At 42.7% G+C, this 15,716-nt stretch overlaps 1 non-coding gene across 1 annotated transcript; it reads right to left on the bottom strand.

Moving 5' to 3' along the window:
* Positions 1-11,374: 11,374 nt before the first annotated feature.
* TRNAK-UUU (transfer RNA lysine (anticodon UUU)) lies at positions 11,375-11,448 on the bottom strand. Its single transcript has one exon. It is a non-coding gene; the product is annotated as a tRNA-Lys (tRNA).
* Between the last annotated feature and the right edge of the window lie 4,268 nt (positions 11,449-15,716).

Raw genomic sequence — 15,716 nt, 5'->3', positions numbered from 1 at the left:
CATGATTAGACTCAGTAACGTTGGATATGGTCTCATGCACTAGATAGGGTCTGATGATAGGGTCTTCACTTTCAGCTACCCATTTAACAAAAACAGTTTTGAGGTTTGCTGTTATCTATATCTATCTATCTATCTATCTATCTATCTATCTATCTATCTATCTATCTATCTATATCTATCATAGAGATATAGATATAGATACCCCCCCCCTACCGGCAACATTTGTCATGGTCTGACTCCATTTATAAAATTTCTATTTTGCAGGCTTCAGTTCATTACATTTTGCGAATAACTATTGTTCACCTCAGCCATCCAGAAAAAAACAATTAAAGCAGCAGGTTGTCAGGCTCCACAATTGCAAACTAGCCAGCTATTGCACATCTTTGAGTAGGGTAGGGGTTTGTATCTCAGGCTTTGTCACTGCAATTACAGTTTGAGTTATGGAGGCAGCAGCTGGCCAAACATTTTATTTCTTCTTCATCTTTCTGAAACCCATCATATTTTCCCCCAAATTCCAATCAGAGTTGAGATGACAATAGATTTTTTAAAGGGTGTGTGGTGGTGGTGGGGTTGCAATATGTCTTGCCAGTGTCAGTCAATTTTTTTTTTATTTCAATCAAGATTTGCTGGGGAAACATTTGGCTCACAATGAGGTGGGCTCCTATTCTGAGACATTCCTTTGTAGATCAGCAGTTGGAATTGATTGTGTGAATAGATAGAGATAGAGATGATAGAGATTGAGATATGATATGATATTATGATATATGATATACGAGAGTGAGACTTACGAAGCTAAAGCATATTATGCAGAAGAAGTAATTGAAGGAATGTGGTGAGAGTTTTTCTATTTTGAGCTAAGTGATAGTGGTGGACCATGTTGTATTTGTGTTTTAATACTTGGCCTGGATCTCCTCAGACAATCCTTGGATGCCAGCTTGGAAAACAGACCTAGAACCAGAATTTTGTGGAGAAGGGGGTTGTAAAGCAGGTAGCCAAGCCAAGAACTACTGCCCAGTCATCCTGAAACCCTTCCTTACCTGAAACCCTGCTGATGAGAGGCTGGAGATAATGAAAACTGGGAAGCTCTGAGTGAACGCCAAGGTAGAACTGGGAAAGAGTGATTCCTGATAAAGCTGGATGACTGCAAGTTCCCAAGCTTCGCTTGTGGTCAGCACTGTGTGGAGACAGAGGTCCAGGGGGACTGAGAAGAACCCATGACCCCCCAGGTGTTGCTGGGCTGCACCTGCCATCATCCCTGACTATTGACAATGCCGGCTGGGGATATTGGGAAGTGGAGTCCAACAACATCTGTAGGGCCAGAGGTTCCTATCGCTGTGCTAAACCATATTTTAGTGTGTTTAGAGCAAACTGCAGAGAGCCTTCAGCTCACAAATTTCCCAGCACCCCTCTATTGGTGTGGCCTCAATGAGATCAGAAGATTTCACTACTTAGCTCAACCCTGAATTGTGGCTAATGTTTAGGGACCATCTGCACTGTACAGTTAAAGCAGTATCATACCACTTCAAACAATAATGGGTTTCCCCAAAGAATCCTGGGAAATTGTGCTGAGAGTAGTTAGGAGACCCCCTGTTCCCGTCACAGAGCTACAATACCCAGAGCTGCTTAACACTCAGTCTCTCTTGTCAGAGACTTTTTGTGAAGTGTAACTTTTACCTTAGATTTTGGCAGGAGACCTTCTTTTCAGACCACCCCTACAGTCATTCCCTTGTAGATCTTAAGGCAGTGCCAAGAATCTCCAAACAACTTCTCTCAATTTTTTTGTTATTTATTGGAACATACTATATTTTCTGCGGCATTAATGCTTTCCCACCTGCTTCATCAAAATGTCACTGCTGATTAAGCTCCCCTCCACAAATCAGAAATTGATGTGAATTACATGTTCTGTGCCTGTCCTTACAATAACAAGCAAGTTCATCCCTTGCTGGGAAGAAGATCTTGCAGCATCAAGGAATGCATAGATGTCTCTCCTTTTTAATTCTGTTATTACCAGGAGAGGAAATGCTTTTCATGCTGAATTTAGCAATCAAAGCATTATCAAGCCGGAATCATTTATTGCGATTTTTGTGTGTGTCAACCTTAATGCCCAGACATGCCAATTTTGCATGGGATTATCCTTGACAGTTTGACCTAAAATGTATTACAGAGGTCTGTTGTTGCTTTTGTTATTTTGAAAGCCAATTCTGTAGCCTGTGGAGGCGGGGAGGGGAGGGGAGGATAGTATCTGCTCTCTGCTTTGGGATTTTGTAACCAGAAGAGAATGTGACCCTCAGGCTGAAGAAAGTCTTCCCTGCTCTTGGCCTATGTGAAAACTCTGGACATGTAGTTACCCCAGTGAACCAGTGCCCCCCCCCGAGCCATAGCAAACACCTCACTGATATGGTACAGTAGTAACAATTCTAACCATCCACTCCACTCAAACACACCAACCTGCCAGTAATCATGCAGCAAAGCACCAATTAATTACCATCCCTTTGCTAAGTGATTTGTCAATGGCGTTTTAATAAAGTGTGATCTCATGGTAGCTGTTGTCTCCGTGAAGACACTGGTGTTAATTGAAACTTCAAGGCTCCCTCACTGAACAAAGTTGTTCCACAAAGTAATTTTAGTCTGGGTTGGTTTTACGTTAGTTAAAAAGCAGGCCAGCAGCTGGCTTTGATCTTTCTCAAGTGGTGACAAACTGTGGCGGCCTAAGGTAGAAAACCAAGATGCTTTATGGTATTAAATTACGGATTTAGAAGGGTTGGGGCAAGAATCTGTGTTTAGCTTGTGGGAAATAATAGGACCTTTTTGTGTGTGTGGAAGTGCTTCTGCAGCTGTTGAACTGGCAAAACGTTTTCTGCCCTGATCCAGCAAGGCAGATTGATGTGTGGAAAAGTTTTCTTTGTGGTACTAAGAGCCCAGTGAATGGCTGCGCAGGGAGAACCTGTGGACATTTCAACCACATTCACACCATACATTTGAAACACTGTAAAACCACTTTAAACAGTCACGGTTTCCTTCAAAGAATTCTCTGTGCTGTAGTTTGTTAAGGGTGAAAAGAGTTCCCTGGGAAGAGGGCTTGGCTGTTCAAACACTCTGGAATTGTGAGGAAAAGATGGGTCTTTTAACAACTCCCTTTGGTTGTGCAAGTCCTCCCAATCAAGTGTAATTGTGAAACTTGAATTTGCTGGTATGGGATTGAATACCACTCAAAAATAGTAAATAGAAACAATCTGGAAGCTCTCTCACCCACACAGAGGGGGGGGGGCAGAGAGAGAAGTGGTGCTGTGATTAAAGGGTTGTGTAAGGGGGAGGGCTTACAGAGAACAGCCCCCCCCTCATTCGAAGCAGCTCGTCTCCCATCAGTCATGAGAGCGAAGGGTCTGATGGAGGGAGTCAGGAAACGGAAAGGGAGTGCCAGGGCTCTGGCAACATCCAAGAGCCCCTGCTCCATAGGCAGGGAGAGAGGGAGGGGGAAAGAGAGGACAGGAATCAGTCAGACCGGAGACCCTTCCCCCCCCCCCGATGCCGGAATTGAGGAGGAGGAGGAAAGGGAGGCGCTTCTCAGTTCCGAGGCTTTTATGTTGGTCTAGAACGTGGAGGGGGGCAGTGCAGGAATCTGACTCGAGCGAGTAGACATGAATCCAGCAGTTCGTTACACTGTAAATAATGTGCACTAATAAAAGCTTCTGAAAGACAAGCATGTGGAAGGTTATTACTCAAGAGTAGTCACAACAACCTTGACAGGTTGGACCAGGAAACTGAGGACTAAGGTTCAAATCCCCACTCAGCTTTGATGCTCAAACTTGGACCAGTCACTGTCTCTCTCCCTAGCCGACTCAAAGGATGTGAGGCTACATAGGTGGGATCTAAATTTATTTATTTATTTGGACCTTTAAACCTCAGTTAAACATATGGCTGGAAGGGGGAAAGCAGGAGACATATTCAGACTGCCTGAACAGCTGCTTCTCCTTGCTAGCAGACTTTCCCCGACAACCTTTGGCAGCCCCAGATCACTATGGGTGAACCCAATCTATCCCAGGGTGATCCGGAACTGCCTCAACCCAAAGTGTCCAAATCCCAGGTCAACCCAAATCAGCCTGTTTTGGTGCAGGATGTGGGCTTTGGCCAGATCTGGTGGACAGCATTAGCACACAGAAACACATCGCGAGCGGGAGAGAGGAATGCATCTCATATATATAGCAAATCTCATTGGAAGACTTTGTAAAAATGGGCTGAACTAAGGATGCTACCAATCTCTAGACTGAATAGCTCGTCCAGAAGTCAAGGGTTTGGCACAAAGCACCTAGAGCTCTTTCCCCACCCACCCACTTTTCTTCCAGGACACCCATATGGAGGGTTTGTGAAAACAAGTGGCTTGAAGACAAAGCATCACCATAGTGATGGACAGCTTATTTAGGAACCAAGGCATTATCTGTACCAACATTCATGTTGTTCGTGTTGGGGTTTGCCGTTTCTAACGCGCTGGAATCGCACTCCATTACCCATTCTGTTGGTTAATTTATGAAGTGTGAGGAATAAAAGCTGGTTAAAAAATAAATTTACTTTGGAGATACTTAATCTTCTCCCTCCACCACCAAACACACACACAATGCGTGCTGTAATTAACATATTAATCTGCAACAAACGCTGAAAGTTTCCTCCTAATCATCCTTCCATATATTATGTTTGACATATCTGTTATATTTCACTGCCTCGTCCCTCTGCTCGTGGAAGGATGAAAACATGCAATGAAATCTGACACATTAATAATACAAAGTGTACGACTTTTTTTAAAAAAGAGAGAGCTGGCAGCTTTATTAAAAGGTTCCCTCTCTCTTTGGGAAGAATGTGATTTGCATGTACTAAAAGAACCTTTTGCTAAATGCTTGGGGAAACACAAGGAAACCAAATGAAAAATGGGAAAGTATGCCACACTTTGGGCTATTTTAGCCCAAGTTAGGCAAAACAAGTTCTTCTGCACGTTGAATCGACTCTTTGTGGGATAGAAAGAGCTCTGTAATCATTAAGCTACTTACACTTTGAATATAAATTAATAAAATCAAGGCTTTGCATGCTTAAATTGCCCTCACTAGAATACAGTCATACCTCTAGTTACGTTCGCTGTGGGCTGCATACATCATGGGTTATGAACTCGCCAAACCCGGAAGTGCCGGAATGGGTTACTTCCAGGTTCGCGATTTGCGCATGCGCAGCAGCGGCAAATGATGTCTCACACACATGTGCAGAAGCGCTGAATAGCGCAGCGAGCATGCATAGATTCGGTGCTTCAGGTTCCATACTGCTCTGGATGCGTATGGGGCTCCGGAATGGATCCCATTCGCATCCAGAGGTACCACTGTACTATCCAAACCAATAAACAACTGTTTTGCAGCAATCTCAGTGACTGCAATACAACTGAGTCAATTTACTTAGAAGCTGAATTCTGGACAAACTGGACTTTACCATGATGAATATTATTGTTAAGAGCACATGCCTGTTTAGCTGAAGCAAGCTTAGACAGCTTATTTTGGTGGGAAGCGGGTTCTGTCGAACACCTGGACATCTGAAAATACCTCTTTCTGGATGGAGATAATAATATATATACTATATATATATATATATATATATATATATATATATATATACACACACACACACATACCCCGCCCATCTGGCTGGGTTTCCCCAGCCACTCTTGGTGGCTTCCAACTGAAGAATAAAATAATCGATTAAAGATTAAAAGCCTCCCTAAACAGAAGTCTTTGTGTGGGTGTTTGGACCTGTGCCTGGAATCTCATCCCTCTCTCCACCCCTGTTTGCTTCTGGATCCACCCCCTTTTCTTCTTTTGCCCAGCCCACAACTTGTGTGGAGCCTGTGCTGCTGTCAACCTTGTGTGTGTGTGTGTGTGCGTGTGTGTGTGTGTGCACGCACTTCAAAACCATCTGTATTGTTTGATCAAGGTCAAAGCTGCTGTATTCTAGCTGTGGGTTCAGCACTCTTCTGTGAGCACTGGAGCCTGTGAAGAACAAATAACTCACCCCCACTCCCCTACCCAGACTCATTTCCACAGTTAACATTCAAGTAGTGAGTTGGCTAGGGCGAGCAGATATGTCCAGGCTTAGAGGGATTATAATTAAAAGAGAACAAAGGGAGAGAGAACAAAGGTAGAGTAAGACCTGATGTGTCAAGGAGCTGGAGGAAGTTGGATCAGTTGTCTTAAATCATCAGTGATGGTGTTAGATCATGCCAGGCTTGAACTGCCTCACTTTTTCCTCTTTCGTTTTGAAGAAAAGTTTGCCAGAGGGATTTCTCTTTTCTCTGTCTCTCTCTGCTAAAGGCAAATGCTTATAAAGACAGTATCCTCTGTTCTCCCACTCCTTTCATTGGGAGCCCATCTGACTCATGGACAGAGTAACATGAGGGGAGAGAGTCTGTAGTGGTGGAGCCACCAGTTCCAAAGCCCTGCTGAGCTGGCCAAGATGGAGATTTTTGTGAATTTTTCTAGAAGCAATCATGAGTGTTAAAGTCAACAAGCCACATTATTTGTGGCTTGTGAGTTGCTTGCTGAAACACTGGCCGAGAGTGAATGTACAGTTAAACTTGTAGTCTGAGAAGCGTAGAGACTTGTACTTTCATATGCAACCTGCCCTCTCAATAGCTACCCGTCTCAGAGTTCCTTGTGCACAAGGAAGAAAGGTGATGGGAGGACCAAAGCCTCATTAACATCAGAATCATTGATCCCATCAATAGTAGAAGACAGTGCTACTAGTAGGAATTATAGGTCCAAAATATATGAGAGCAAATGTCTAACACACACACACAGACACACACACACAGACACACACGTTTGGGTGCATAATTTCAGCAAATCTTAGTAGTGAGGGGGGGGAATGATAGCAGGTCAAGTACCATGGACAGCACCTTTGTTGGAGAATGGAGGACACATTTATGGATGCAACCCTACAAACATTTTGTTGGCTAACCTAACTATGCTTTCAGCTGGTCAGGTAGATGGACCTTAAGCTATTATTGCCTGCCTCCCCAAGCCAACAGTTCAGAAGTTAGACTTCAAAGCAAGCCTCTGAGAACTTGGGACCATTAAGCATACTCTTTCCACTTCAGCAAGATAGTTTAATTTAGACGTATGGTTTATTTTTAAACAAGTGGAATGGGGGAGAAAGAAGCGTGTTCCCCCAACTGTGTAGCATTTCCATTTATTCCCTGGAAGCTTTCTCTTTAAAGGTTTAATCTAGCTATTTTCAAAAGGATTGCATCAAACCTGTTTGCTTACAGATCCCGGTACGTTTACACCAACATTTCTTCCTCATCCCCTAGAACACCCTAATTTATTTTGTTCTCCCTTCCTTACCCGAGGAGTGCCAACTAATTAGGTTTTTTTTTAAGGCAAATTAATCTTGAAGTAACACTAGGAGGTGAGAAGTTAATTTTCTCTCATTCCCTGTTTCTTTATGACTATCAAATTATTCATGAGCATTTTATGAGGGCCTTTTTTCCAGCACTTCATCTCAGCAGTTTGGAAGGAGGGGTGGTTCTGGAAGGGGGGGAGTAAAAGAGGTCAAAGGCTTTGCAAACTTGATAGATTCTGAGCTGAATTATGATACTCGCACTTTTATTTGAAGTAATAAGTTGTGAGAAGGTGGCCACATTTGCCTGGATAATGTTTTCTCTGAATGCCTTCAGAGAATGAGGTTTCTCTCGTTACGTTCTCAGAACTAGGAAAGTTTTAATGGGCTTAGCTTTCGTCTTCATTCAGATCCAGCCACAAGCCACCAGTCACCAATGCTGGCATATTGTTATGATTATGTAGCACTTAACTTCTACGGTTCCCTCAGAATTCTTAGAACTTTGCAATTCCTAGAGCTAGGGTGTGAAATTGGATTAGGCCACTGTGCTCGATGCCAGATATAGGATGGGTGGGCGTGGTTTGGCCGTACCACTCCAGCAGGAAGGTAAACGGCATTTCCGTGCGCAGCTCTGGTTTGCCAGAAGCGGCTTAGTCATGCTGGCCACATGACTCGGAAGCTGTATGCCAGCTCCCACGGCCAATAAAGCGAGATGAGCGCCGCAACCCCAGAGTCATCCGTGACTGGACCTAATGGTCAGGGGTCCCCTTACCTTTAATGAGGGTCAAAGATTCCCCACCTCTGTCTTACAGCATTCCCTTTTTCTTTTGCAATTGCAGAAAAATAGATCCGTCAACTCTTTGTCAAATCCTACCTTGACCTCCAAGTTTTAAAAAGTTACTGCAGAGTCTGTGGCTCAGGACAAAATTGTTCTTTTGTTGTGCCGTTAGTTTTTGTCGCATACAGCACATTTGGATCTTGTTTAATTTTCTTCATTCACATACCTCTATAATAAGGCATAATCTCATGTCCTCATGTCCAGAGCCCCATATCTGCTCAGAACCTCATATGAAGCACTCCCAATGATACAGCAGAGAAAGAGGAGCGGGGCAGGTGCAAATCTACAGGGAGGATGTTCTATGACTAGAGTGCCACCATGTCACCACTGAACAGGTCACATCCACTGGTGAGACTGTGGATTGGGCCTCCCCCAGCAGATCTTATGGCATGAATCAGCAGGTATTGAAAGGAAGTGGGCCTCAAACCAAAATGAAACCACTTGATTCTCATCTTCCCAACTACTGTGCAGATTGGAACTCAATTATTCCACTGGCACCACCTAAACATCATGCAGTTCTTGGCTCCAAAAAAGTAACATGGTGTGCTTAAAATATGTATTTGGAGAGAAAATACAGTTTTAAACATGCTTTGAAATGTATTTTTTCCCTGTGGGTTTTCTTTTAATTGCAGATCAATGCAATGGGACTTATGGGGAAATGACACAAACCAGAAATACACTGAATGTGTCCATTTCTGCTTTTAAGTCCCTGCTGGTAACTTTGTAATTGGGGGGGGGGTGATAATTTCATCCCTGTGAAGACTAGCTTTATTTCTTGTTACTCATCCTGGAGCTGATTCAGTGATTTCTCCCTTTCCCCATTTCATTTCTGAATTGAAGATTCATGGAGAATACCTAAGAGGAGTTATGCGCATCTAATTAGCCATTTGTCAAAGTCCTAGAAGCTGGTTTGTTTGAACGCACCTCATGGAAACGAAATAGACATGAATACATCCTTCTTAAGTGATGTTTCATGCTTCTTCAGAGGAGTTTGCAGGGAAAGGAGCCCTGGAAGCCATCCCAATCTAGGATGTTCTAAACCAAGTGTTTAGAAATGCTAAATCAAACTTGACAGTTGGGAGGCCGCCTGTCACAGCTTCAAAGAAATATGTGTCTATCAAACTGACTGAGGGAGGCCTAAATGCATCCATTTCCCCTCCGATGACTGGCAGGATCGCATCCAAGACCTGTGAAGTTAGCAGGTCATCATGATGAATATACTTGTTAAGAGCGCATGTCTGTTTAGCTAAAGCAATCTGAGAAGGCTCATTTAGGAAGGAAGTGGGTTCTCTTTAATATCTGAACATCTGAACATTCTCTCTGTTGTCCGATCTTTACAGGCAGCATTTTCATCTCAGTTGTTGTTTGCTTGCTGTCTGGCTAGACCTTAGTTTTGTATCACATCACACTGATTTCTTAGGGACAAACTCCGCATGCTGTTAAGTGTGTCTCTTTAACTCAGGGGCCCAATAGGCTTCCCAGTTTGGCCCTTGAAATCACATCCAGTCACAGGATCACTTCTAAAGGCTTCCCTGTGCATACCAAATAATGCTACAAAAACACTCTCTTAGGCTGTAAACCCTTGGCTTCATCAGCCCTTTTCCCCTATCAGGGTGGAGCTCTGGTTCCAGGCCCTAAGTGGCAACTCTTACTTCAATCCACAGGAAATTCCCAAAGGTTAACATGGTTCAGAATTCTGGCGGGGCACCAAAGCAACAACAAAGGGATTGAGAAATGGGCAGATTCTTTTAACTCAGAGCAACATGATTTACCATAGAGACTTTTTCATGGAAGTCAATTGAAAAGATGGACTAAAAAGCAAGTTTAGAAAGTCAGGGTGTCTGTCAGAAGGAAAGAATGGCCATCACAGAGGGAGAGTGACATGTCCACTTTGCAGACTTGGCTTGGCCTCTTTCTATTTACAGGAAACATTCTGATAAACAGGCGATTAGATCCCTAATCAGAATAGCTGATCAATTGGGCTAGAAGTGTTTGTGGGAAAAGAAAACACCAGGGAAAAGACAGTAAGAGCTGTGTCATCGCAACAAGGCTTATCTGATCTGCATTCCCCCCACCAAATGATGTGCATTCAACCAATTTTATTACCACTGCCGCCTCGTGTCAAAATCAAAGCTACGTCGCTTTTTCTTTTCTTTTTTTCAGAAAAAAAGGAACAGCAGTTGTTGTGGTGGAGTGTAATTTCCTGATGGTTTTTAAAGAGATTTTGCCTTGAATTTATAGGTATTTTAGAAGAGGGAATTGGTGTATCTTCTCTCTTTGCGTGTTCTTGAAACCACAAGCTGTGCACAGCATGCTATCAATTAATTTAAACTAACTTTCCATCTGCTCTGACAAGTGCAAGGTTTTGACTGAAAGACAGTATGATGGAGTGACATGAAATACGCTAATAGCAAACACTAATGTAATGCGCAAGGCACTGTTCTGTGGGAAATAATCACAGTGCGGATTCTTCTCTCTCCACCCCCACCCCCAGTTTTTACTCCATGTTAAAGGCTCACTTTGGTGGAAAATGCTTATTGTTCTCAAATATTTTCCCCATCAACCCAGGAATCTTCAAGGCTTCTGCAACAGAGATAAAGATTTAAATTTTACATAGTCTTGTGATTTTAAGAATCGGATGCGTCAGATCAATTCCTTTTTAATTACCGCTTTAATCAAGCTTTATGTTATGGAATTATTCCATTAGTTTTCTGCCATTAAAGTAAAACCAAGTGAGCGCTGGCTGTGCTTAAAAACTTGAAAGCTTGCATTTTCATTGTCGGTTTGATAGCAGTGCAAGTTGGGTTTCTTTCTTTCTTTTCTTTCCCCGATCATGTGACAAAAGTAGCAACAGCCATAGCGAAATTAAAACAAGCAAGGCTTCTCTGGAACATGCACTGGGAATGACAGCAGCCATATGATAGCTGCATTCATTTTAGAAAGGCTTTGTCACTGAAGATGTATTCCACTTTCAAGACATTATTTTGGTTCTCTCTCTCCCCCCCCCCTCTCTCTCACACACACACCTGCCACTGTATTAGTCTGCACTCATATACACTTAAGAGTAAGCCCCATTGAACTCTGTATGATTTAGAAGGGTAGAATTATAGAGTTGGGAGGGACCTCGAAGGTCACTTAGTCCAACCTCCTGCAATGCAGGTATCTTTTTGCCCAACATGGGGCTCAAACCCATGACCTTGAGATTAAAAGTCTCATACTCAACCAACTGAGCTATCCAAGGTAAGCACGCAGAGCATTGAGCTGTACATCACTGCAGCTATTATATTTCACTATTCATTTATAAAATAATCAGTTTACAATGGTGGTAGATAAACCATACAATTAAAAAAACACATAAAATTTTAAAATCAGAGATCAGCTGTTATAGAAAGTATTGTCACAATTTCTAATTTGTCTAAGGAAACAAAGGAAGTGGCTTGGCACCTTAACTCGCTGATAGAAAGCCAAAGGCCAAAGGCCAGAGTTGAGAGTTGGAGTTATGTTAGCTAGAAGCTGGAAACAAAAGAGAGTCAGAGTGATGTTTTATTTCTGTTTGAATCCCAGGCTGGGGCTATGGGGTGCAGGGGACAGGAAGCAAGGCCCCCTTGACGTGATAATGCTGTGATCCCCTCCATCATAGGCTCAGGTTGTATATATGTGTAAATAAACCATATGTCCTAAAGACACCACAGTCTCCACTGTGCCCCATCCCAAAGGAAACATGAATGCTGGGTAAGCACCCAGAACCCCTGGAATCTCTCACTGCTTTGAGATTGGGGTGGGGTGTGCAACAGTAGTTAAATTCCTTTGTAGCTATTATCTTTTATATGCCTTTAGCTTTCTGCATTTTAACTATGTTTGTTTTACTTTTTGTGTGCCATTTTGAGCCTCTGTTTCAGGGAAAAGATGAGATACAATTAAACAAAATAATAGTAGTAGTAGTAGCAGCAGCAACAGTGGCCCTCCATCCCTGGATTTTTTTTTATTTTCCCAGTACAGTGGTGCCTCACTAGACGAATTTAATTCATTCAACGGGTCTTTTCTTATAACGAAAAATTCATCTAGCAAATCCCATAGGAATGCATTGAATTTTTTTTGAAATTTTTTTTGCCCATAGGAACGCATTAATTGAATTTCAATGCATTCCTATGGGAAACCGCGAATCGCTAGACGAATTTTTCATAAAACGAATTCGTCTAACGAGGCAACCTCTGCTCAAAAAATCCTTTCGTTAAGCGGAAATTTCGTTAAGTAGGGCATTCGTTAAGCGAGGCACCACTGCATTAGAATTCTTGTTGTTTCTGCTTCGTTTTCATGACTTTTTAGTTTATGACTTCTGGTTTATTATCCTGTATGTATTTGGTCCTTTTATTGCAAGCAACTTTGGAGGTTTTTCTCAGCGGCATAGCGGGGCATAAATTTTAAAGAGTCATAATAATAATGAGGATGATCATTCTTACTATTGTAGCAGCTTGTCAGTTGCCTCTGCCACATTTATGGCACACCTATTTATCCACTTTGGCAGACAGCAAGAAATTACACCCACCCACGACCACCAGCATTGCTGCATAGGATACATTATTAAATGCTGAGCTTTGATTCATCAGGGTGCTTGTTCTTTCTGGGTTTTTTTTTTTAAAAAAAAACATAATCTTTCTTTTATGGCCCAAAGGAAAGCAAGAGAATCTCTTCTAGTCTCTGAGATGCCAGGATAGATTGGGTGTGCTCCCTACTGCAATTCAAAATTCATGCCCTGAAAAGCAAACCTTCCTACTGTGATAACAGGCGCATTACAAAAGCCTGCAGCAGCTGTGATAGTCTTGCAAACCGCTAAATAATAAAACACAGCTTTAGTGTAATGTGAAGTCCTTTGGGCCATGGAGACTCCTTCCTTGCTATAATTAGATGGCCCCTCTGTAAGTTACAGAACAGAGGCAACAAGCTAGAGGAGAGATTTTGAGTTTTCATCCAGCTCCCGGCAGTAATGGAAAGCACATCATCTTAGCACAGCAGCAAGAGCAATGGCCCTTGTCTCCTGTCCCTAGAAGAGGCGTCTTCAGAAAAACCAAGAGTTCTGAACTGTCTTGGTAGAGGATAGGTAATCCCACCTTAAAAAAAATCAAAAACACAATAGCAAGCAAAAACTGATGGAGGGACTGTATAGCCTAATCCCATCCCATTTCACCATCATTTTCCTGCAGATTTTCTTTTTTAAGAGTACAGTCATACCTTGGTTTTTGAACAGCCTAATTCTGGAATGGTTTGGCTCCCAAATGATCGAAACCCAGAAGTGACTGTTCTGGTTTTCAAACATTCTTTTGGAAGCCAAACGCCTGACGGGGCTTCTGCTGCTTCCAATCAGATGCCGCGCTTTGATTTTTGAATGCTTTGGAAGTTGAACGGACTTCCGACTTCCAAGGTATGACTGTACATGAAAAGTCTGCACTCCAATTGCACACCTTTCAGTGCATTCATTTGCAAAATGTGAAAATGTATCCCCCCCCCCAAAAAAAAAGAAGAAGGCACATTGGTGAATTTACATAAGAATATCAAAAGCTCCCTTGTATTAAGTGAGAGCTTTGTTCACAGTGGCTCTCCAGTCCTCCAGCCCTACCTGGAGATGTTGGGGATGGAAAATGAGACCTTCTGCATGCAAAGGTTATGTTCTATCACTGAGCTATGGTCCTTCTCCTAAACATCCTCCCACCCAACAAACGCACACCCTTTCCAAGAAAGGATACTTACAGGAACATAGGGAGCCACCTTATACAACGGCAGGCTATTGGTCAATCTTGCTCAGTATTGTCTTCAGGCAGGGGGATTCCCTGGGGAATACTGGGGATTGCACCAGGGGCCTCCTGCATGCAAACTTTATGCTTTATCATTGAGCTACTGCTCTTCCCCAAGGTGGGAAGCCATAACCCCAATTCTACTGTTTGTTAAGAGAACTTTCCTGAAGTATGTTCCTTCTGAGTTGCAAATCTACTGTTGCTTTCTGAGCTAATCTGCTGCTGCTGCTTGTTTTTTGACCGAAGTTTCCAGCAGAGATGGTTTCTAAGTTTGCCAAACTTAGGGTTAGAAACAAGCTTAAAGAACAGTTGAATTATTATCCTGTTTAGATTGAAATCCAAGCTGGAGAAAAATCCCTTGCTATATCCCTGCTTTGAAAGGTTGAAACTGGCGGAAAAGCAACTATCACCTACAGGGAACCTTCTTGCTGCAATAGCCCACTGGTGGGTATTGGCTTTTGGTCTTTATGGTCATTTTTTTTCTGGGTGCGACCTCTGTAAGCAACTTCTGTGTACAGAAAGGCAACCTTCTGATCTATGGTTGCATGTGGCTCTTGGCCAGGCATCTCCAAACTGCAGCCCTCCAGATGTTTTGGCCTACAACTCCCATGATCCCTAGCTAACAGGACCAGTGTCGGGGAAGATGGGAATTGTAGTCCAAAACATCTGGAGGGCCAAAGTTTGGGGATGCCTGCTCTGTTTGACATACAGTGCTGGCAGCTAAGAAAAGATAAGATCTGAAACTATTGCCACCTTGTGGCATTGTGGGAGCGAAAGGTGAAAGGTACTCTTGAGTATCACCCAGAAATTGATATTTGAGAGGGTTCCCTTTGGGCCTGGCATGCACATTATGATGAATGTTGGTCAATGGGGCCAGAATGCACAGTTTGGGCTTCCATTAACCAAGTCTTACTTAGCAAGGAGGGAGACTTTCTTCCCCATCCTTGGCTGTGGAACATATAATCTGCTAGTTTGCACACCCCAGGGAGAGGGAGCATTCTGTTACACATAAGTATGGATTTCCCCTGTCTGCACCTGGTTCCTTAGTTAGTCTGGTAGTCTTCTTTCTGGGTGTGGGTGTAACATGTCCTATCACTTAAGCATTGCAGCTTCTAAAGACTTTGGGTCACAACTTTGCTGTTTAGCTCAGAAGATTCATGGAAGAGAGAGAGAGATGCATACAAATGGTATAGGTGAATATTGGGTTGAATAACAAAAGAAAGAATGGCATAGAAATGACAAGCCAAAATGTCTTCCATTGAGCATCAGTCTAAATCCATAAGAAAAACAGTCATTTGAATTACTCCTCAGTGTCAAGTGGGAATCTGGCTGAGTAGCTATGTGCTTTCTCCAATCTAGAATTTTGCTTTGGCACCCAGAGGAAGTTCCGTTGGCATTGTTTTGCTTTGATCTTTCAGCTTTTGCAAATGCCGAACAAAAATGTACATTAATATATGCACATGAGCAAGATATGAACAGGCTCCCAAGGCACTCTGGCAATTTATCCATTTGTGACTGCTATTGAAAATGGCATTTGCCCTGCTAATCAGCACATTTTTTGATTAGCTTAATAACAGTTATATTAAAGTTGTGCTTTTAACAAAAATTCTGTTTAAGGAACAAAATTATTTAATGCCAGGGCTGCTTTTACACGGGCCTTTCTCTCAATGTAGATGATTTTGCACATATATCCTGATTTTTAGTGAATTATGTATCAGAAC

Source organism: Zootoca vivipara, chromosome 6 (genome assembly GCF_963506605.1).
Source record: "Zootoca vivipara chromosome 6, rZooViv1.1, whole genome shotgun sequence".
NCBI lineage: Eukaryota > Metazoa > Chordata > Lepidosauria > Squamata > Lacertidae > Zootoca > Zootoca vivipara.
Note: the sequence above shows the minus strand (reverse complement) of the source record. Positions and strands in the feature narration are given on the sequence as shown.